This window comes from Anomaloglossus baeobatrachus, chromosome 12, assembly GCF_048569485.1.
Source record: "Anomaloglossus baeobatrachus isolate aAnoBae1 chromosome 12, aAnoBae1.hap1, whole genome shotgun sequence".
NCBI lineage: Eukaryota > Metazoa > Chordata > Amphibia > Anura > Aromobatidae > Anomaloglossus > Anomaloglossus baeobatrachus.
The window spans coordinates 7,182,084-7,206,209 of record NC_134364.1 but is presented as its reverse complement, the minus strand read 5'-3'; positions in this window follow the sequence as shown (position 1 = coordinate 7,206,209).

Genomic DNA, 24,126 nt, shown 5'->3' with positions numbered 1-24,126 from the left:
ATCAAACGCCCGTGTGATCCGGATCCGAGAATCATTGATGGATTGTATCTGCATAAACCCCAAAGCAGACGACGCCTCTGCCCCTGCTGACAGCCAACATGGCGGCCGGGGGGCGCAGCTGAGCGGGGAGTGTCACCCGCTCCAATTATCTGCATAAACCCCAATGCAGACGACGCCACTGCCCCTGCTGACAGCCAACATGGCGGCCGGGGGGCGCAGCTGAGCGGGGAGTGTCACCGGCTCCAATTATCTGCATAAACCCCAATGCAGACGACGCCACTGCCCCTGCTGACAGCCAACATGGCGGCCGGGGGGCGCAGCTGAGCGGAGAGTGTCACCGGCTCCAATTATCTGCATAAACCCCAATGCACACGACGCCTCTGCCCCTGCTGACAGCCAACATGGCGGCCGGGGGGCGCAGCTGAGCGGGGAGTGTCACCGGCTCCAATTATCTGCATAAACCCCAATGCAGACGACGCCTCTGCCCCTGCTGACAGCCAACATGGCGGCCGGGGGGCGCAGCTGAGCGGAGAGTGTCACCCGCTCCAATTATCTGCATAAACCCCAATGCAGACGACGTCTCTGCCCCTGCTGACAGCCAACATGGCGGCCGGGGGGCGCAGCTGAGCGGGGAGTGTCACTCGTTCCAATTATCTGCATAAACCCCAATGCAGACGACGTCTCTGCCCCTGCTGACAGCCAACATGGCGGCCGGGGGGCGCAGCTGAGCGGGGAGTGTCACCGGCTCCAATTATCTGCATAAACCCCAATGCAGACGACACCTCTGCCCCTGCTGACAGCCAACATGGCGGCCGGGGGGTGCAGCTGAGCGGGGAGTGTCACCCGCTCCAATTATCTGCATAAACCCCAATGCAGACGACGCCTCTGCCCCTGCTGACAGCCAACATGGCGGCCGGGGGGCGCAGCTGAGCGGAGAGTGTCACCGGCTCCAATTATCTGCATAAACCCCAATGCAGACGACGCCTCTGCCCCTGCTGACAGCCAACATGGCGGCCGGGGGGCGCAGCTGAGCGGGGAGTGTCACTCGTTCCAATTATCTGCATAAACCCCAATGCAGACGACGTCTCTGCCCCTGCTGACAGCCAACATGGCGGCCGGGGGGCGCAGCTGAGCGGGGAGTGTCACCCGCTCCAATTATCTGCATAAACCCAAATGCAGACGACGCCTCTGCCCCTGCTGACAGCCAACATGGCGGCCGGGGGGCGCAGCTGAGCGGGGAGTGTCACCCGCTCCAATTATCTGCATAAACCCCAATGCACACGACGCCTCTGCCCCTGCTGACAGCCAACATGGCGGCCGGGGGGCGCAGCTGAGCGGGGAGTGTCACTCGTTCCAATTATCTGCATAAACCCCAATGCAGACGACGCCTCTGCCCCTGCTGACAGCCAACATGGCGGCCGGGGGGCGCAGCTGAGCGGGGAGTGTCACCGGCTCCAATTATCTGCATAAACCCCAATGCAGACGACGCCTCTGCCCCTGCTGACAGCCAACATGGCGGCCGGGGGGCGCAGCTGAGCGGGGAGTGTCACCGGCTCCAATTATCTGCATAAACCCCAATGCAGACGACACCTCTGCCCCTGCTGACAGCCAACATGGCGGCCGGGGGGCGCAGCTGAGCGGGGAGTGTCACCCCCTCCAATTATCTGCATAACCCCCAATGCAGACGACGCCTCTGCCCCTGCTGACAGCCAACATGGCGGCCGGGGGGCGCAGCTGAGCGGGGAGTGTCACCCGCTCCAATTATCTGCATAAACCCCAATGCAGACGACGCCTCTGCCCCTGCTGACAGCCAACATGGCGGCCGGGGGGCGCAGCTGAGCGGGGAGTGTCACCCGCTCCAATTATCTGCATAAACCCCAATGCAGACGACGCCTCTGCCCCTGCTGACAGCCAACATGGCGGCCGGGGGGCGCAGCTGAGCGGGGAGTGTCACCAACTCCAATTATCTGCATAAACCCCAATGCAGACGACGCCTCTGCCCCTGCTGACAGCCAACATGGCGGCCGGGGGGGCGCAGCTGAGCGGGGAGTGTCACCCGCTCCAATTATCTGCATAAACCCCAATGCAGACGACGCCTCTGCCCCTGCTGACAGCCAACATGGCGGCCGGGGGGCGCAGCTGAGCGGGGAGTGTCACCCGCTCCAATTATCTGCATAAACCCCAATGCAGACGACACCTCTGCCCCTGCTGACAGCCAACATGGCGGCCAGGGAGGCGCAGCTGAGCGGGGAGTGTCACCCGCTCCAATTATCTGCATAAACCCCAATGCAGACGACGCCACTGCCCCTGCTGACAGCCAACATGGCGGCCGGGGGGCGCAGCTGAGCGGGGAGTGTCACCCGCTCCAATTATCTGCATAAACCCCAATGCAGACGACGCCTCTGCCCCTGCTGACAGCCAACATGGCGGCCGGGGGGCGCAGCTGAGCAGGGAGTGTCACCCGCTCCAATTATCTGCATAAACCCCAATGCAGACGACGTCTCTGCCCCTGCTGACAGCCAACATGGCGGCCGGGGGGCGCAGCTGAGCGGGGAGTGTCACCCACTCCAATTATCTGCATAAACCCCAATGCAGACGACACCTCTGCCCCTGCTGACAGCCAACATGGCGGCCGGGAGGCGCAGCTGAGCGGGGAGTGTCACCCGCTCCAATTATCTGCATAAACCCCAATGCACACGACGCCTCTGCCCCTGCTGACAGCCAACATGGCGGCCAGGGAGGCGCAGCTGAGCGGGGAGTGTCACCGGCTCCAATTATCTGCATAAACCCCAATGCAGACGACGCCTCTGCCCCTGCTGACAGCCAACATGGCGGCCGGGGGGTGCAGCTGAGCGGGGAGTGTCACCCGCTCCAATTATCTGCATAAACCCCAATGCAGACGACGCCACTGCCCCTGCTGACAGCCAACATGGCGGCCGGGGGGCGCCGCTGAGCGGGGAGTGTCACCGGCTCCAAGTATCTGCATAAACCCCAATGCAGACGACGCCTCTGCCCCTGCTGACAGCCAACATGGCGGCCGGGGGGCGCAGCTGAGCGGGGAGTGTCACCGGCCCCACTGTGTCTGCATAAACCCCAATGCAGACGACGCCTCTGCCCCTGCTGACAGCCAACATGGCGGCCGGGGGGCGCAGCTGAGCGGGGAGTGTCACCGGCTCCACTGTGTCTGCATAAACCCCAATGCAGACGACGCCTCTGCCCCTGCTGACAGCCAACATGGCGGCCGGGGGGCGCAGCTGAGCGAGGAGTGTCACCGGCTCCAATTATCTGCATAAACCCCAATGCAGACGACGCCACTGCCCCTGCTGACAGCCAACATGGCGGCCGGGGGGCGCAGCTGAGCGAGGAGTGTCACCGGCTCCAATTATCTGCATAAACCCCAATGCAGACGACGCCTCTGCCCCTGCTGACAGCCAACATGGCGGCCGGGGGGCGCAGCTGAGCGGGGAGTGTCACCCGCTCCAATTATCTGCATAAACCCCAATGCAGACGACGCCTCTGCCCCTGCTGACAGCCAACGTGGCGGCCGGGGGGCGCAGCTGAGCGGGGAGTGTCACCCACTCCAATTATCTACATAAACCCCAATGCAGACGACGCCTCTGCCCCTGCTGACAGCCAACATGGCGGCCGGGGGGCGCAGCTGAGCGGGGAGTGTCACCCGCTCCAATTATCTGCATAAACCCCAATGCAGACGACGCCTCTGCCCCTGCTGACAGCCAACATGGCGGCCGGGGGGCGCCGCTGAGCGGGGAGTGTCACCCACTCCAATTATCTACATAAACCCCAATGCAGACGACGCCTCTGCCCCTGCTGACAGCCAACATGGCGGCCGGGGGGCGCAGCTGAGCGAGGAGTGTCACCCGCTCCAATTATCTGCATAAACCCCAATGCAGACGACGCCTCTGCCCCTGCTGACAGCCAACATGGCGGCCGGGGGGCGCAGCTGAGCGGGGAGTGTCACCCGCTCCAATTATCTGCATAAACCCCAATGCACACGACGCCTCTGCCCCTGCTGACAGCCAACATGGCGGCCGGGGGGCGCAGCTGAGCGGGGAGTGTCACCCACTCCAATTATCTGCATAAACCCCAATGCAGACGACGCCACTGCCCCTGCTGACAGCCAACATGGCGGCCGGGGGGCGCAGCTGAGCGGGGAGTGTCACCGGCTCCAATTATCTGCATAAACCCCAATGCACACGACGCCTCTGCCCCTGCTGACAGCCAACATGGCGGCCGGGGGGCGCAGCTGAGCGGGGAGTGTCACCCGCTCCAATTATCTGCATAAACCCCAATGCAGACGACGCCACTGCCCCTGCTGACAGCCAACATGGCGGCCGGGGGGCGCAGCTGAGCGGGGAGTGTCACCGGCTCCAATTATCTGCATAAACCCCAATGCACACGACGCCTCTGCCCCTGCTGACAGCCAACATGGCGGCCGGGGGGCGCAGCTGAGCGTGGAGTGTCACCCGCTCCAATTATCTGCATAAACCCCAATGCAGACGACGCCTCTGCCCCTGCTGACAGCCAACATGGCGGCCGGGGGGCGCAGCTGAGCGTGGAGTGTCACCCGCTCCAATTATCTGCATAAACCCCAATGCAGACGACGCCTCTGCCCCTGCTGACAGCCAACATGGCGGCCGGGGGGCGCAGCTGAGCGGGGAGTGTCACCCACTCCAATTATCTGCATAAACCCCAATGCAGACGACGCCTCTGCCCCTGCTGACAGCCAACATGGCGGCCGGGGGGCGCAGCTGAGCGTGGAGTGTCACCCGCTCCAATTATCTGCATAAACCCCAATGCAGACGACGCCTCTGCCCCTGCTGACAGCCAACATGGCGGCCGGGGGGCGCAGCTGAGCGGGGAGTGTCACCCGCTCCAATTATCTGCATAAACCCCAATGCAGACGACGCCTCTGCCCCTGCTGACAGCCAACATGGCGGCCGGGGGGCGCAGCTGAGCGGGGAGTGTCACCCGCTCCAATTATCTGCATAAACCCCAATGCAGACGACGCCTCTGCCCCTGCTGACAGCCAACATGGCGGCCGGGGGGCGCAGCTGAGCGGGGAGTGTCACCGGCTCCAATTATCTGCATAAACCCCAATGCACACGACGCCTCTGCCCCTGCTGACAGCCAACATGGCGGCCGGGGGGCGCAGCTGAGCGGGGAGTGTCACCGGCTCCACTGTGTCTGCATAAACCCCAATGCAGACGACGCCTCTGCCCCTGCTGACAGCCAACATGGCGGCCGGGGGGCGCAGCTGAGCGGGGAGTGTCACCCGCTCCAATTATCTGCATAAACCCCAATGCAGACGACGCCTCTGCCCCTGCTGACAGCCAACATGGCGGCCGGGGGGCGCAGCTAAGCAGGGAGTGTCACCCGCTCCACTGTGTCTGCATAAACCCCAATGCAGACGACGCCTCTGCCCCTGCTGACAGCCAACATGGCGGCCGGGGGGCGCAGCTGAGCGGGGAGTGTCACCGGCTCCAATTATCTACATAAACCCCAATGCAGACGACGCCTCTGCCCCTGCTGACAGCCAACATGGCGGCCGGGGGGCGCAGCTGAGCGGGGAGTGTCACCCGCTCCAATTATCTGCATAAACCCCAATGCAGACGACGCCTCTGCCCCTGCTGACAGCCAACATGGCGGCCGGGGGGCGCAGCTGAGCGTGGAGTGTCACCCGCTCCAATTATCTGCATAAACCCCAATGCAGACGACGCCTCTGCCCCTGCTGACAGCCAACATGGCGGCCGGGGGGCGCAGCTGAGCGGGGAGTGTCACCCACTCCAATTATCTGCATAAACCCCAATGCAGACGACGCCTCTGCCCCTGCTGACAGCCAACATGGCGGCCGGGGGGCGCAGCTGAGCGTGGAGTGTCACCCGCTCCAATTATCTGCATAAACCCCAATGCAGACGACGCCTCTGCCCCTGCTGACAGCCAACATGGCGGCCGGGGGGCGCAGCTGAGCGGGGAGTGTCACCCGCTCCAATTATCTGCATAAACCCCAATGCAGACGACGCCTCTGCCCCTGCTGACAGCCAACATGGCGGCCGGGGGGCGCAGCTGAGCGGGGAGTGTCACCCGCTCCAATTATCTGCATAAACCCCAATGCAGACGACGCCTCTGCCCCTGCTGACAGCCAACATGGCGGCCGGGGGGCGCAGCTGAGCGGGGAGTGTCACCGGCTCCAATTATCTGCATAAACCCCAATGCACACGACGCCTCTGCCCCTGCTGACAGCCAACATGGCGGCCGGGGGGCGCAGCTGAGCGGGGAGTGTCACCGGCTCCAATTATCTACATAAACCCCAATGCAGACGACGCCTCTGCCCCTGCTGACAGCCAACATGGCGGCCGGGGGGCGCAGCTAAGCAGGGAGTGTCACCCGCTCCACTGTGTCTGCATAAACCCCAATGCAGACGACGCCTCTGCCCCTGCTGACAGCCAACATGGCGGCCGGGGGGCGCAGCTGAGCGGGGAGTGTCACCGGCTCCAATTATCTACATAAACCCCAATGCAGACGACGCCTCTGCCCCTGCTGACAGCCAACATGGCGGCCGGGGGGCGCAGCTGAGCGGGGAGTGTCACCCGCTCCAATTATCTGCATAAACCCCAATGCAGACGACGCCTCTGCCCCTGCTGACAGCCAACATGGCGGCCGGGGGGCGCAGCTGAGCGGGGAGTGTCACCCGCTCCAATTATCTGCATAAACCCCAATGCAGACGACGCCTCTGCCCCTGCTGACAGCCAACATGGCGGCCGGGGGGCGCAGCTGAGCGGGGAGTGTCACCGGCTCCAATTATCTGCATAAACCCCAATGCAGACGACGCCTCTGCCACTGCTGACAGCCAACATGGCGGCCGGGGGGCGCAGCTGAGCGGGGAGTGTCACCGGCTCCAATTATCTGCATAAACCCCAATGCAGACGACGCCTCTGCCCCTGCTGACAGCCAACATGGCGGCCGGGGGGCGCAGCTGAGCAGGGAGTGTCACCCGCTCCACTGTGTCTGCATAAACCCCAATGCAGACGACGCCTCTGCCCCTGCTGACAGCCAACATGGCGGCCGGGGGGCGCAGCTGAGCGGGGAGTGTCACCGGCTCCAATTATCTGCATAAACCCCAATGCACACGACGCCTCTGCCCCTGCTGACAGCCAACATGGCGGCCGGGGGGCGCAGCTGAGCGAGGGGTGTCACCCGCTCCAATTATCTGCATAAACCCAAATGCAGACGACGCCTCTGCCCCTGCTGACAGCCAACATGGCGGCCGGGGGGCGCAGCTGAGCGGGGAGTGTCACCGGCTCCAATTATCTGCATAAACCCCAATGCAGACGACGCCTCTGCCCCTGCTGACAGCCAACATGGCGGCCGGGGGGCGCAGCTGAGCAGGGAGTGTCACCCGCTCCACTGTGTCTGCATAAACCCCAATGCAGACGACGCCTCTGCCCCTGCTGACAGCCAACATGGCGGCCGGGGGGCGCAGCTGAGCGGGGAGTGTCACCGGCTCCAATTATCTGCATAAACCCCAATGCACACGACGCCTCTGCCCCTGCTGACAGCCAACATGGCGGCCGGGGGGCGCAGCTGAGCGGGGAGTGTCACCCGCTCCAATTATCTGCATAAACCCCAATGCACACGACGCCTCTGCCCCTGCTGACAGCCAAAATGGCGGCCAGGGAGGCGCAGCTGAGCGGGGAGTGTCACCGGCTCCAATTATCTGCATAAACCCCAATGCAGACGACGCCTCTGCCCCTGCTGACAGCCAACATGGCGGCCGGGGGGTGCAGCTGAGCGGGGAGTGTCACCCGCTCCAATTATCTGCATAAACCCCAATGCAGACGACGCCACTGCCCCTGCTGACAGCCAACATGGCGGCCGGGGGGCGCCGCTGAGCGGGGAGTGTCACCGGCTCCAAGTATCTGCATAAACCCCAATGCAGACGACGCCTCTGCCCCTGCTGACAGCCAACATGGCGGCCGGGGGGCGCAGCTGAGCGGGGAGTGTCACCGGCCCCACTGTGTCTGCATAAACCCCAATGCAGACGACGCCTCTGCCCCTGCTGACAGCCAACATGGCGGCCGGGGGGCGCAGCTGAGCGGGGAGTGTCACCGGCTCCACTGTGTCTGCATAAACCCCAATGCAGACGACGCCTCTGCCCCTGCTGACAGCCAACATGGCGGCCGGGGGGCGCAGCTGAGCGAGGAGTGTCACCGGCTCCAATTATCTGCATAAACCCCAATGCAGACGACGCCTCTGCCCCTGCTGACAGCCAACATGGCGGCCGGGGGGCGCAGCTGAGCGGGGAGTGTCACCCGCTCCAATTATCTGCATAAACCCCAATGCAGACGACGCCTCTGCCCCTGCTGACAGCCAACGTGGCGGCCGGGGGGCGCAGCTGAGCGGGGAGTGTCACCCACTCCAATTATCTACATAAACCCCAATGCAGACGACGCCTCTGCCCCTGCTGACAGCCAACATGGCGGCCGGGGGGCGCAGCTGAGCGGGGAGTGTCACCCGCTCCAATTATCTGCATAAACCCCAATGCAGACGACGCCTCTGCCCCTGCTGACAGCCAACATGGCGGCCGGGGGGCGCCGCTGAGCGGGGAGTGTCACCCACTCCAATTATCTACATAAACCCCAATGCAGACGACGCCTCTGCCCCTGCTGACAGCCAACATGGCGGCCGGGGGGCGCAGCTGAGCGAGGAGTGTCACCCGCTCCAATTATCTGCATAAACCCCAATGCAGACGACGCCTCTGCCCCTGCTGACAGTCAACATGGCGGCCGGGGGGCGCAGCTGAGCGGGGAGTGTCACCCGCTCCAATTATCTGCATAAACCCCAATGCACACGACGCCTCTGCCCCTGCTGACAGCCAACATGGCGGCCGGGGGGCGCAGCTGAGCGGGGAGTGTCACCCACTCCAATTATCTGCATAAACCCCAATGCAGACGACGCCACTGCCCCTGCTGACAGCCAACATGGCGGCCGGGGGGCGCAGCTGAGCGGGGAGTGTCACCGGCTCCAATTATCTGCATAAACCCCAATGCACACGACGCCTCTGCCCCTGCTGACAGCCAACATGGCGGCCGGGGGGCGCAGCTGAGCGGGGAGTGTCACCCACTCCAATTATCTGCATAAACCCCAATGCACACGACGTCTCTGCCCCTGCTGACAGCCAACATGGCGGCCGGGGGGCGCAGCTGAGCGGGGAGTGTCACCGGCTCCAATTATCTGCATAAACCCCAATGCACACGACGCCTCTGCCCCTGCTGACAGCCAACATGGCGGCCGGGGGGCGCAGCTGAGCGTGGAGTGTCACCCGCTCCAATTATCTGCATAAACCCCAATGCAGACGACGCATCTGCCCCTGCTGACAGCCAACATGGCGGCCGGGGGGCGCAGCTGAGCGTGGAGTGTCACCCGCTCCAATTATCTGCATAAACCCCAATGCAGACGACGCCTCTGCCCCTGCTGACAGCCAACATGGCGGCCGGGGGGCGCAGCTGAGCGGGGAGTGTCACCCACTCCAATTATCTGCATAAACCCCAATGCAGACGACGCCTCTGCCCCTGCTGACAGCCAACATGGCGGCCGGGGGGCGCAGCTGAGCGTGGAGTGTCACCCGCTCCAATTATCTGCATAAACCCCAATGCAGACGACGCCTCTGCCCCTGCTGACAGCCAACATGGCGGCCGGGGGGCGCAGCTGAGCGGGGAGTGTCACCCGCTCCAATTATCTGCATAAACCCCAATGCAGACGACGCCTCTGCCCCTGCTGACAGCCAACATGGCGGCCGGGGGGCGCAGCTGAGCGGGGAGTGTCACTCGTTCCAATTATCTGCATAAACCCCAATGCACACGACGCCTCTGCCCCTGCTGACAGCCAACATGGCGGCCGGGGGGCGCAGCTGAGCGGGGAGTGTCACCCGCTCCAATTATCTGCATAAACCCCAATGCAGACGACGCCTCTGCCCCTGCTGACAGCCAACATGGCGGCCGGGGGGCGCAGCTGAGCGGGGAGTGTCACCGGCTCCAATTATCTGCATAAACCCCAATGCACACGACGCCTCTGCCCCTGCTGACAGCCAACATGGCGGCCGGGGGGCGCAGCTGAGCGGGGAGTGTCACCGGCTCCAATTATCTACATAAACCCCAATGCAGACGACGCCTCTGCCCCTGCTGACAGCCAACATGGCGGCCGGGGGGCGCAGCTAAGCAGGGAGTGTCACCCGCTCCACTGTGTCTGCATAAACCCCAATGCAGACGACGCCTCTGCCCCTGCTGACAGCCAACATGGCGGCCGGGGGGCGCAGCTGAGCGGGGAGTGTCACCGGCTCCAATTATCTACATAAACCCCAATGCAGACGACGCCTCTGCCCCTGCTGACAGCCAACATGGCGGCCGGGGGGCGCAGCTGAGCGGGGAGTGTCACCCGCTCCAATTATCTGCATAAACCCCAATGCAGACGACGCCTCTGCCCCTGCTGACAGCCAACATGGCGGCCGGGGGGCGCAGCTGAGCGGGGAGTGTCACCCGCTCCAATTATCTGCATAAACCCCAATGCAGACGACGCCTCTGCCCCTGCTGACAGCCAACATGGCGGCCGGGGGGCGCAGCTGAGCGGGGAGTGTCACCGGCTCCAATTATCTGCATAAACCCCAATGCAGACGACGCCTCTGCCACTGCTGACAGCCAACATGGCGGCCGGGGGGCGCAGCTGAGCGGGGAGTGTCACCGGCTCCAATTATCTGCATAAACCCCAATGCAGACGACGCCTCTGCCCCTGCTGACAGCCAACATGGCGGCCGGGGGGCGCAGCTGAGCAGGGAGTGTCACCCGCTCCACTGTGTCTGCATAAACCCCAATGCAGACGACGCCTCTGCCCCTGCTGACAGCCAACATGGCGGCCGGGGGGCGCAGCTGAGCGGGGAGTGTCACCGGCTCCAATTATCTGCATAAACCCCAATGCAGACGACGCCTCTGCCCCTGCTGACAGCCAACATGGCGGCCGGGGGGCGCAGCTGAGCGGGGAGTGTCACCGGCTCCAATTATCTGCATAAACCCAAATGCAGACGACGCCTCTGCCCCTGCTGACAGCCAACATGGCGGCCGGGGGGCGCAGCTGAGCGGGGAGTGTCACCGGCTCCAATTATCTGCATAAACCCCAATGCACACGACACCTCTGCCCCTGCTGACAGCCAACATGGCGGCCGGGGGGCGCAGCTGAGCGGGGAATGTCACCGGCTCCAATTATCTGCATAAACCCCAATGCACACGACACCTCTGCCCCTGCTGACAGCCAACATGGCGGCCGGGGGGCGCAGCTGAGCGGGGAGTGTCACCGGCTCCAATTATCTGCATAAACCCCAATACAGACGACGCCTCTGCCCCTGCTGACAGCCAACATGGCGGCCGGGGGGCGCAGCTGAGCGGGGAGTGTCACCGGCTCCAATTATCTGCATAAACCCCAATGCAGACGACGCCTCTGCCCCTGCTGACAGCCAACATGGCGGCCGGGGGGCGCAGCTGAGCGGGGAGTGTCACCGGCTCCAATTATCTGCATAAACCCCAATGCAGACGACGCCTCTGCCCCTGCTGACAGCCAACATGGCGGCCGGGGGGTGCAGCTGAGCGGGGAGTGTCACCGGCTCCAATTATCTGCATAAACCCCAATGCAGACGACGCCTCTGCCCCTGCTGACAGCCAACATGGCGGCCGGGGGGCGCAGCTGAGCGAGGAGTGTCACCCGCTCCAATTATCTGCATAAACCCCAATGCAGACGACGCCTCTGCCCCTGCTGACAGCCAACATGGCGGCCGGGGGGCGCAGCTGAGCGGGGAGTGTCACCCCCTCCAATTATCTGCATAAACCCCAATGCAGACGACGCCTCTGCTCCTGCTGACAGCCAACATGGCGGCCGGGGGGCGCAGCTGAGCGGGGAGTGTCACCCGCTCCAATTATCTGCATAAACCCCAATGCAGACGACGCCTCTGCCCCTGCTGACAGCCAACATGGCGGCCAGGGAGGCGCAGCTGAGCGGGGAGTGTCACCGGCTCCACTGTGTCTGCAGAGCGAGACATCGACCCCCACAACCAGCCAGAGCGCGTGGGTCCGCCATATCAGATATCACAACCAGCCAGAGTGCGGGGGGTCCGCCATATCAGATATCACAACCAGCCAGAGTGCGGGGGGTCCGCCATATCAGATATCACAACCAGCCAGAGCGCGGGGGGTCCACCATATCAGATATCACAACCAGCCAGAGTGCGGGGGTCCGCCATATCAGATATCACAACCAGCGAGAGAGCGGGGGTCCGCCATATCAGATATCACAACCAGCGAGAGCGCGGGGGTCCGCCATATCAGATATCACAACCAGCGAGAGAGCGGGGGTCCTCCGTATCGGATATCACAACCAACGAGAGCGCGGGGGTCCGCCATATCAGATATGACACCCAACAAGAGCGCGGGGGTCCTCCGTATCGGATATCACAACCAACGAGAGCGGGGGGGTCCGCCATTATCAGATTTCACAACCAGCGAGAGAGCGGGGGATCCGCCATATCAGATATCACAACCAACGAGAGTGTGGGGGTCCGCCATATCAGATATCACACCCAACGAGAGCGCGGGGGTCCGCCATATCAGATATCACACCCAACGAGAGAGCGGGGGGTCCGCCATATCAGATATCACAACCAGCGAGAGCGCGGGGTCCGCCATATCAGATATCACAACCAGCAAGAGCGCGGGGGTCCGCCATATCAGATATCACAACCAGCGAGAGCGCGGGGTCCGCCATATCAGATATCACAACCAGCAAGAGCGCGGGGTCCGCCATATCAGATATCACAACCAGCGAGAGAGCGGGGGGTCTGCCATATCAGATATCACAACCAGCGAGATCGCGGGGTCCGCCATATCAGATATCACAACCAGCAAGAGCGCGGGGGTCCGCCATATCAGATATCACAACCAGCGAGCGCGGGGGTCCGCCATATCAGATATCACAACCAGCGAGAGCGCGGGTGTCCGCCATATCAGATATCACAACCAACAAGAGCGCGGGGGTCCGCCATATCAGATATCACACCCAACGAGAGCGCGGGGGTCCTCCATATCAGATATCACAACCAGCGAGCACGGGGGGTCCGCCATATCAGATATCACACCCAACGAGAGCGCGGGGGTCCGCCATATCAGATATCCCAACCAACGAGAGCGCAGGGGTCCGCCATATCAGATATCACAACCAACGAGAGCTCGGGGGTCCGCCATATCAGATATCACAACCAGCGAGAGCGCGGGGTCCGCCATATCAGATATCACACCCAACGAGAGCGCGAGGGTCCGCCATATCAGATATCCCAACCAACGAGAGCGCGGGGGTCCGCCATATCAGATATCACAACCAGCGAGAGCGCGGGGGTCTGCCATATCAGATATCACAACCAACAAGAGTGCAGGGGTCCGCCATATCATATATCACAACCAGCCAGAGTGCGGGGGTCCGCTATATCAGATATCACAACCAACGAGAGAGCGGGGGCCACCATATCAGATATCACAACCAACAAGACAACAAGAGCGTGGGGGTCCGCCATATCAGATATCACACCCAACGAGAGCGCGGGGGTCCTCCATATCAGATATCACAACCAGCGAGCGCGGGGGGTCCGCCATATCAGATATCACACCCAACGAGAGCGCGGGGGTCCGCCATATCATATATCACACCCAACGAGAGCGCGGGGGTCCTCCATATCAGATATCACAACCAGCGAGCGCGGGGGGTCCGCCATATCAGATATCACACCCAACGAGAGCGCGGGGGTCCGCCATATCAGATATCCCAACCAACAAGAACGCAGGGGTCCGCCATATCAGATATCACAACCAACGAGAGCGCGGGGGTCCGCCATATCAGATATCACAACCAGCGAGAGCACGGGGGTCCGCCATATCAGATATCACAACCAGCCAGAGCAAGGGGGGGTCCGCCATATCAGATATCACAACCAGCAAGAGCGCGGGGTCCGCCATATCAGATATCACAACCAGCGAGCGCGGGGGGTCCGCCATATCAGATATCACAACCAGCCAGAGTGCAGGGGCCACCATATCAGATATCACAACCAGCGAGAGCGCGGGGGCCACCATATCAGATATCACAACCAGCGAGAGCGCGGGGGTCCGCCATATCAGATATCACAACCAACGAGAGCGCGGGGGTCCGCCATATCAGATATCACAACCATCGAGAGCGCAAGGGTCCGCCATATCAGATATCACAACCAACGAGAGCGCGGGGGTCCGCCATATCAGATATCACAACCAACGAGAGCGCGGGGGTCCGCCATATCAGATATCACAACCAACGAGAGCGCGGGGGTCCGCCATATCAGATATCACAACCAACAAGAGCTCGGGGGTCCGCCATATCAGATATCACAACCAGCGAGAGCGCGGGGGTCTGCCATATCAGACATCACAACCAGCGAGAGCACGGGGGTCTGCCATATCAGATACCACAACCAGCCAGAGCGCGGGGGTCCGCCATATCAGATATCACAACCAACGAGAGCGCGGGGGTCCGCCATATCAGATATCACAACCAGCAAGAGCGCGGAGGTCCGCCATATCGGATATCACAACCAACGAGAGCGCGGGGTCCGCCATATCAGATATCACAACCAGCGAGAGCGCGGGGGTCCGCCATATCAGATATCACAACCAGCGAGAGCGCGGGGGTCCGCCATATCAGATATCACAACCAGCGAGAGCGGGGGGTCCTCCATATCGGATATCACAACCAACGAGAGCGCGGGGGTCCGCCATATCAGATATCACAACCAACCAGAGCGCGGGGGTCCGCCATATCAGATATCACAACCACTGAGAGCGGGGGGTCCGCCATATCAGATATCCCAACCAGCAAGAGCGCGGGGGTCCTCCATATCGGATATCACAACCAACGAGAGCGCGGGGTCCGCCATATCAGATATCACAACCATCAAGTGCGCGGGGGTCCGCCATATCAGATATCACAACCAGCAAGAGCGCGGGGGTCCGCCATATCAGATATCACAACCAGCGAGAGCGGGGGGTCCGCCATATCAGATATCACAACCAGCAAGAGCGAGGAGGTCCGCCATATCAGATATCACAACCAGCGAGCGCGGGGGGTCCGCCATATCAGATATCAGAACCAACGAGAGCGCGGGGTCCGCCATATCAGATATCACAACCAGCGAGAGCGCGGGGTCCGCCATATCAGATATCACACCCAATGAGAGCGCGGGGTCCGCCATATCAGATATCACTACCAACGAGAGCGCGGGGGTCCGCCATATCAGATATCACAACCAACAAGAGCGCGGGGGCCACCATATCAGATATCACAACCAGCGAGAGCGCGGGGGTCCGCCATATCAGATATCACAACCAACGAGAGCGCGGGGGTCCGCCATATCAGATATCACACCCAACGAGAGCGCGGGGGTCCTCCATATCAGATATCACAACCAGCGAGCGCGGGGGGTCCGCCATATCAGATATCACACCCAACGAGAGCGCGGGGGTCCGCCATATCATATACCAACTAACGAGAGCGCAGGGGTCCGCCATATCAGATATCACAACCAGCAAGAGCGCGGGGGGTCCGCCATATCAGATATCACAACCAGCGAGAGCGCGGGGTCCGCCATATCAGATATCACAACCAGCAAGAGCGCGGGGGTCCGCCATATCAGATATCACAACCAGCAAGAGCGCGGGGGTCCGCCATATCAGATATCACAACCAACAAGAGAGCGGGGGTCCGCCATATCAGATATCACAACCAGCGAGAGCGCGGGGGTCCGCCATATCAGACATCACAACCAGCGAGAGCACGGGGGTCTGCCATATCAGATACCACAACCAGCGAGAGCACAGGGGTCTGCCATATCAGATATCACAACCAGCCAGAGCGGGGGGGTCCGCCATATCAGATATCACAACCAGCGAGAGCGCAGGGGTCCGCCATATCAGATATCACAACCAGCGAGAGCGTAGGGGTCCGCCATATCAGATATCACAACCAGCGAGAGCACGGGGGTCCGCCATATCAGATATCACAACCATCAAGAGCGCGGGGGTCCGCCATATCAGATATCACAACCAGCAAGAGCGCGGGGGTCCGCCATATCAGATATCATAACCAGCGAGAGCGCGGGGGTCCGCCATATCAGATATCACAACCAGCGAGTGCGGGGGGTCCGCCATATCAGATATCACAACCAGCGAGAGTGTGGGGGTCCCCCATATCAGATATCACAAACAACGAGAGCGCGGGGGGTCCGCCATATCAGATATCACAACCAGCCAGAGCGGGGGGGTCCGCCATATCAGATATCACTTCCAACGAGAGCGCGGGGTCCGCCATATCAGATATCACAACCAGTGAGAGAGCGGGGGCCCGCTATATCAGATATCACTTCCAACGAGAGCGCGGGGTCCGCCATATCAGATATCACAACCAGTGAGAGAGCGGGGGTCCGCCATATCAGATATCACAACCAGCAAGAGAACGGGGGTCCGCCATATCAGATATCACAAGCAGCGAGAGCGCGGGGGGTCCGCCATATCAGATATCACAACCAGTGAGAGAGCGGGGGTCCGCCATATCAGATATCACAACCAGCAAGAGAGCGGGGGGTCCGCCATATCAGATATCACAACCAGCGAGAGAGCGGGGGGTCCGCCATATCAGATATCACAACCAGCAAGAGCGTGGGGGTCCGCCATATCAGATATCACAACCAGCGAGCGCGGGGGGTCTGCCATATCAGATATGACAACCAACGAGAGCGCGGGGTCCGCCATATCAGATATCACAACCAGCGAGAGCGCAGGGTCCGCCATATCAGATATCACACCCAACGAGAGCGCGGGGTCCGCCATATCAGATATCACTCCCAATGAGAGTGCGGGGGTCCGCCATATCAGATGTCACAACCAACAAGAGCGGGGGGGTCTGGCATAGCAGATATCACAACCAACGAGAGTGTGGGGGTCCGCCATATCAGATATCCCAACCAACGAGAGCGCAGGGGTCCGCCATATCAGATATCCCAACCAACGAGAGCGCGGGGGTCCGCCATATCAGATATCACAACCAGCGAGAGCGCGGGGGTCTGCCATATCAGATATCACAACCAACGAGAGCGCGGGGGTCCGCCATATCAGATATCCCAACCAACGAGAGCGCAGGGGTCCGCCATATCAGATATCCCAACCAACGAGAGCGCGGGGGTCCGCCATATCAGATATCACAACCAGCGAGAGCGCGGGGGTCCGCCATATCAGATATCACACCCAACGAGAGCGCGGGGGTCCGCCATATCAGATATCCCAACCAACGAGAGCGCAGGGGTCCGCCATATCAGATATCCCAACCAACGAGAGCGCGGGGGTCCGCCATATCAGATACCACAACCAGCGAGAGCGCGGGGGTCTGCCATATCAGATATCACAACCAACAAGAGCGCAGGGGTCCGCCATATCATATATCACAACCAGCCAGAGTGCGGGGGTCCGCTATATCAGATTTCACAACCAACGAGAGAGCGGGGGCCACCATATCAGATATCACAACCAACAAGACAACAAGAGCGTGGGGGTCCGCCATATCAGATATCACAACCAACAAGAGCGCGGGGGCCACCATATCAGATATCACAACCAGCGAGCGCGGGGGGGCCGCCATATCAGATATCACACCCAACGAGAGCGCGGGGGTCCTCCATATCAGATATCCCAACCAACGAGAGCGCAGGGGTCCGCCATATCAGATATCCCAACCAACGAGAGCGCGGGGGTCCGCCATATCAGATATCACAACCAGCGAGAGCGCGGGGGTCCGCCATATCAGATATATCAACCAGCCAGAGTGCAGGGGTCCGCTATATCAGATATCACAACCAACGAGAGAGCGGGGGCCACCATATCAGATATCACAACCAACGAGAGAGCGGGGGCCACCATATCAGATATCACAACCAACAGGAGCGCGGGGGCCACCATATCAGATATCACAACCAGCGAGAGCGCGGGGGTCCGCCATATCAGATATCCCAACCAACGAGAGCGCGGGTGTCCACCATATCAGATATCACAACCATCGAGAGCGCGGGGGTCCGCCATATCAGATATCACAACCAACGAGAGCGCGGGGGTCCGCCATATCAGATATCACAACCAACGAGAGCGCGGGGGTCCGCCATATCAGATATCACAACCAACAAGAGCGCGGGGGTCCGCCATATCAGATATCACAACCAGCGAGAGCGGGGGGTCCGCCATATCAGATATCACAACCAGCAAGAGCGCGGGGGTCCGCCATATCAGATATCACAACCAGCGAGCGCGGGGGGTCTGCCATATCAGATATCACAACCAACGAGAGCGCGGGGTCCGCCAAATCAGATATCACAACCAGCGAGAGCGCGGGGTCCGCCATATCAGATATCACACCCAACGAGAGCGCGGGGTCCGCCATATCAGATATCACTCCCAATGAGAGTGCGGGGGTCCGCCATATCAGATGTCACAACCAACAAGAGCGGGGGGGTCTGGCATAGCAGATATCACAACCAACGAGAGTGTGGGGGTCCGCCATATCAGATATCACAACCAGCGAGCGCGGGGGGTCCGCCATATCAGATATCACACCCACCGAGAGCGCGGGGGTCCGCCATATCAGATATCCCAACCAACGAGAGCGCAGGGGTCCGCCATATCAGATATCCCAACCAACGAGAGCGCGGGGGTCCGCCATATCAGATATCACAACCAGCGAGAGCGCGGGGGTCTGCCATATCAAATATCACAACCAACAAGAGCGCAGGGGTCCGCCATATCATATATCACAACCAGCCAGAGTGCGGGGGTCCGCTATATCAGATATCACAACCAACGAGAGAGCGGGGGCCACCATATCAGATATCACAACCAACAAGAGCGCGGGGGCCACCATATCAGATATCACAACCAGCGAGAGCGCGGGGTCCGCCATATCAGATATCACACCCAACGAGAGCGTGGGGGTCCTCCATATCAGATATCCCAACCAACGAGAGCGCAGGGGTCCGCCATATCAGATATCCCAACCAACGAGAGCGCGGGGGTCCGCCATATCAGATATCACAACCAGCGAGAGCGCGGGGGTCCGCCATATCAGATATATCAACCAGCCAGAGTGCAGGGGTCCGCTATATCAGATATCACAACCAACGAGAGAGCGGGGGCCACCATATCAGATATCACAACCAACAGGAGCGCGGGGGCCACCATATCAGATATCACAACCAGCGAGAGCGCGGGGGTCCGCCATATCAGATATCCCAACCAACGAGAGCGCGGGTGTGCCACCATATCAGATATCACAACCATCGAGAGCGCGGGGGTCCGCCATATCAGATATCACAACCAACGAGAGCGCGGGGGTCCGCCATATCAGATATCACAACCAACGAGAGCGCGGGGGTCCGCCATATCAGATATCACAACCAACAAGAGCGCGGGGGTCCGCCATATCAGATATCCCAACCAACGAGAGCGCGGGGGTCCGCCATATCAGATATCCCAACCAACGAGAGCGCGGGGGTCCGCCATATCAGATATCACAACCAGCGAGAGCGCGGGGGTCTGCCATATCAGATATCACAACCAACAAGAGCGCAGGGGTCCGCCATATCATATATCACAACCAGCCAGAGTGCGGGGGTCCGCTATATCAGATATCACAACCAACGAGAGAGCGGGGGCCACCATATCAGATATCACAACCAACAAGACAACAAGAGCGTGGGGGTCCGCCATATCAGATATCACAACCAACAAGAGCGCGGGGGCCACCATATCAGATATCACAACCAGCGAGCGCGGGGGGGCCGCCATATCAGATATCACACCCAACGAGAGCGCGGGGGTCCTCCATATCAGATATCCCAACCAACGAGAGCGCAGGGGTCCGCCATATCAGATATCCCAACCAACGAGAGCGCGGGGGTCCGCCATATCAGATATCACAACCAGCGAGAGCGCGGGGGTCCGCCATATCAGATATATCAACCAGCCAGAGTGCAGGGGTCCGCTATATCAGATATCACAACCAACGAGAGAGCGGGGGCCACCATATCAGATATCACAACCAACAGGAGCGCGGGGGCCACCATATCAGATATCACAACCAGCGAGAGCGCGGGTGTCCGCCATATCAGATATCCCAACCAACGAGAGCGCGGGTGTCCACCATATCAGATATCACAACCATCGAGAGCGCGGGGGTCCGCCATATCAGATATCACAACCAACGAGAGCGTGGGGGTCCGCCATATCAGATATCACAACCAACGATAGCGCGGGGGTCCGCCATATCAGATATCACAACCAACAAGAGCGCGGGGGTCCGCCATATCAGATATCCCAACCAACGAGAGCGCGGGGGTCCGCCATATCAGATATCACAACCAGCGAGAGCGCGGGGGTCTGCCATATCAGATATCACAACCAACAAGAGCGCAGGGGTCCGCCATATCATATATCACAACCAGCCAGAGTGCGGGGGTCCGCTATATCAGATATCACAACCAACGAGAGAGCGGGGGCCACCATATCAGATATCACAACCAACAAGACAACAAGAGCGTGGGGGTCCGCCATATCAGATATCACAACCAACAAGAGTGCGGGGGCCACCATATCAGATATCACAACCAGCGAGCGCGGGGGGGCCGCCATATCAGATATCACACCCAACGAGAGCGCGGGGGTCCTCCATATCAGATATCCCAACCAACGAGAGCGCAGGGGTCCGCCATATCAGATATCCCAACCAACGAGAGCGCGGGGGTCCGCCATATCAGATATCACAACCAGCGAGAGCGCGGGGGTCCGCCATATCAGATATATCAACCAGCCAGAGTGCAGGGGTCCGCTATATCAGATATCACAACCAACGAGAGAGCGGGGGCCACCATATCAGATATCACAACCAACAGGAGCGCGGGGGCCACCATATCAGATATCACAACCAGCGAGAGCGCGGGGGTCCGCCATATCAGATATCCCAACCAACGAGAGCGCGGGTGTCCACCATATCAGATATCACAACCATCGAGAGCGTGGGGGTCCGCCATATCAGATATCACAACCAACGAGAGCGCGGGGGTCCGCCATATCAGATATCACAACCAACGAGAGCGCGGGGGTCCGCCATATCAGATATCACAACCAACAAGAGCGCGGGGGTCCGCCATATCAGACATCACAACCAGCGAGAGCGGGGGGTCCGCCATATCAGATATCACAACCAGCAAGAGCGCGGGGGTCCGCCATATCAGATATCACAACCAGCGAGCGCGGGGGGTCTGCCATATCAGATATCACAACCAACGAGAGCGCGGGGTCCGCCATATCAGATATCACAACCAGCGAGAGCGCGGGTTCCGCCATATCAGATATCACACCCAACGAGAGCGCGGGGTCCGCCATATCAGATATCACTCCCAATGAGAGTGCGGGGGTCCGCCATATCAGATGTCACAACCAACAAGAGCGGGGGGGTCTGGCATAGCAGATATCACAACCAACGAGAGTGTGGGGGTCCGCCATATCAGATATCACAACCAGCGAGCGCGGGGGGTCCGCCATATCAGATATCACACCCACCGAGAGCGCGGGGGTCCGCCATATCAGATATCCCAACCAACGAGAGCGCAGGGGTCCGCCATATCAGATATCCCAACCAACGAGAGCGCGGGGGTCCACCATATCAGATATCACAACCAGCGAGAGCGCGGGGGTCTGCCATATCAGATATCACAACCAACAAGAGCGCAGGGGTCCGCCATATCATATATCACAACCAGCCAGAGTGCGGGGGTCCGCTATATCAGATATCACAACCAACGAGAGAGCGGGGGCCACCATATCAGATATCACAACCAACAAGACAACAAGAGCGTGGGGGTCCGCCATATCAGATATCACAACCAACAAGAGCGCGGGGGCCACCATATCAGATATCACAACCAGCGAGCGCGGGGGGGCCGCCATATCAGATATCACACCCAACGAGAGCGTGGGGGTCCTCCATATCAGATATCCCAACCAACGAGAGCGCAGGGGTCCGCCATATCAGATATCCCAACCAACGAGAGCGCGGGGGTCCGCCATATCAGATATCACAACCAGCGAGAGCGCGGGGGTCCGCCATATCAGATATATCAACCAGCCAGAGTGCAGGGGTCCGCTATATCAGATATCACAACCAACGAGAGAGCGGGGGCCACCATATCAGATATCACAACCAGCGAGAGCGCGGGGGTCCGCCATATCAGATATCCCAACCAACGAGAGCGCGGGTGTCCACCATATCAGATATCACAACCATCGAGAGCGCGGGGGTCCGCCATATCAGATATCACAACCAACGAGAGCGCGGGGGTCCGCCATATCAGATATCACAACCAACGAGAGCGCGGGGGTCCGCCATATCAGATATCACAACCAACAAGAGCGCGGGGGTCCGCCATATCAGATATCACAACCAGCGAGAGCGCGGGGGTCCGCCATATCAGACATCACAACCAGCGAGAGCACGGGGGTCTGCCATATCAGATACCACAACCAGCCAGAGCGGGGGGGTCCGCCATATCAGATACCACAACCAGCGAGAGTGCGGGGGGTCCGCCATATCAGATATCACAACCAGCGAGAGCGCAGGGGTCCGCCATATCAGATATCACAACCAGCGAGAGCACGGGGGTCCGCCATATCAGATATCACAACCATCAAGAGCGCGGGGGTCCGCCATATCAGATATCACAACCAGCGAGTGCGGGGGGTCCGCCATATCAGATATCACAACCAGCGAGAGCGTGGGGGTCCCCCATATCAGATATCACAAACAACGAGAGCGCGGGGGGTCCGCCATATCAGATATCACAACCAGCCAGAGCGGGGGGGTCCGCCATATCAGATATCACTTCCAACGAGAGCGCGGGGTCCGCCATATCAGATATCACAACCTGTGAGAGAGCGGGGGTCCGCCATATCAGATATCACAACCAGCAAGAGAGCGGGGGTCCGCCATATCAGATATCACAAGCAGCGAGAGCGCGGGGGGTCCGCCATATCAGATATCACAACCAGCGAGAGAGCGGGGGGTCCGCCATATCAGATATCACAACCAGCGAGAGCGCGGGGGTCCGCCATATCAGATATCACAACCAGCGAGAGAGCGGGGGTCCACCATATCAGATATCACAACCAGCGAGAGAGCGGGGGTCCACCATATCAGATATCACAACCAGCGAGAGAGCGGGGGTCCGCCATATCAGATATCACTCAGGTCTCCCAATATAAAAGTAGTATTATTAGCATAAAGTCAACGCAGACGTGGGAGCCAAGCAGCGTGCACCATAGCGGCCGACTCAACGGTTATAGGGGCCCATGAAGAGTGTGGGCACTTCCCAACCTCACCGCGGAGCTGCAGTCCAGTGTCTGTGGCCCACCTCGTCCCCTTCCCTTGGTGCAAATACACCCTTGGTTGACTTCTACCTAATGCAAGGGCCATGGCTGTTCCCTTACCCCCAAGACATTATGGGGGTCCGTGAGAAGCGCGAGCACTTAACAACCTCACCACGGAGCTGCGCTCCAGTATCTGCAGCCCAGCTGGTCCCCTACTGTTGGTGCATATACCCTTGGTTGACCTCTACCTTATGTGGGAGCCATGACGCTCCCTCATCCCCCCAAGTCATTATAGGGGCCTGTGAGAAGTATGGGCATAGTCTCAGACGCACTATAGAGCTGTGCTCCAGTATCTACGGCCCACCTGATCCTCTTAGCTTGGTGAGTACACAGCTGGTTGACTTCTACCTTATGTGAGGGTCATGACGCCCCCTCACCCCCCCAAGTCATTATAGGGGCCTGTGAGGAGCATGGGTATAGTCTTAAACACACTACAGAGCTGCGCTCCAGTATCTGCGGCCCACCTGATCCTCTTAGCTTGGTGATTACACCCTTGGTTGACTTCTACCTAATGCGAGGGTCATGGTTG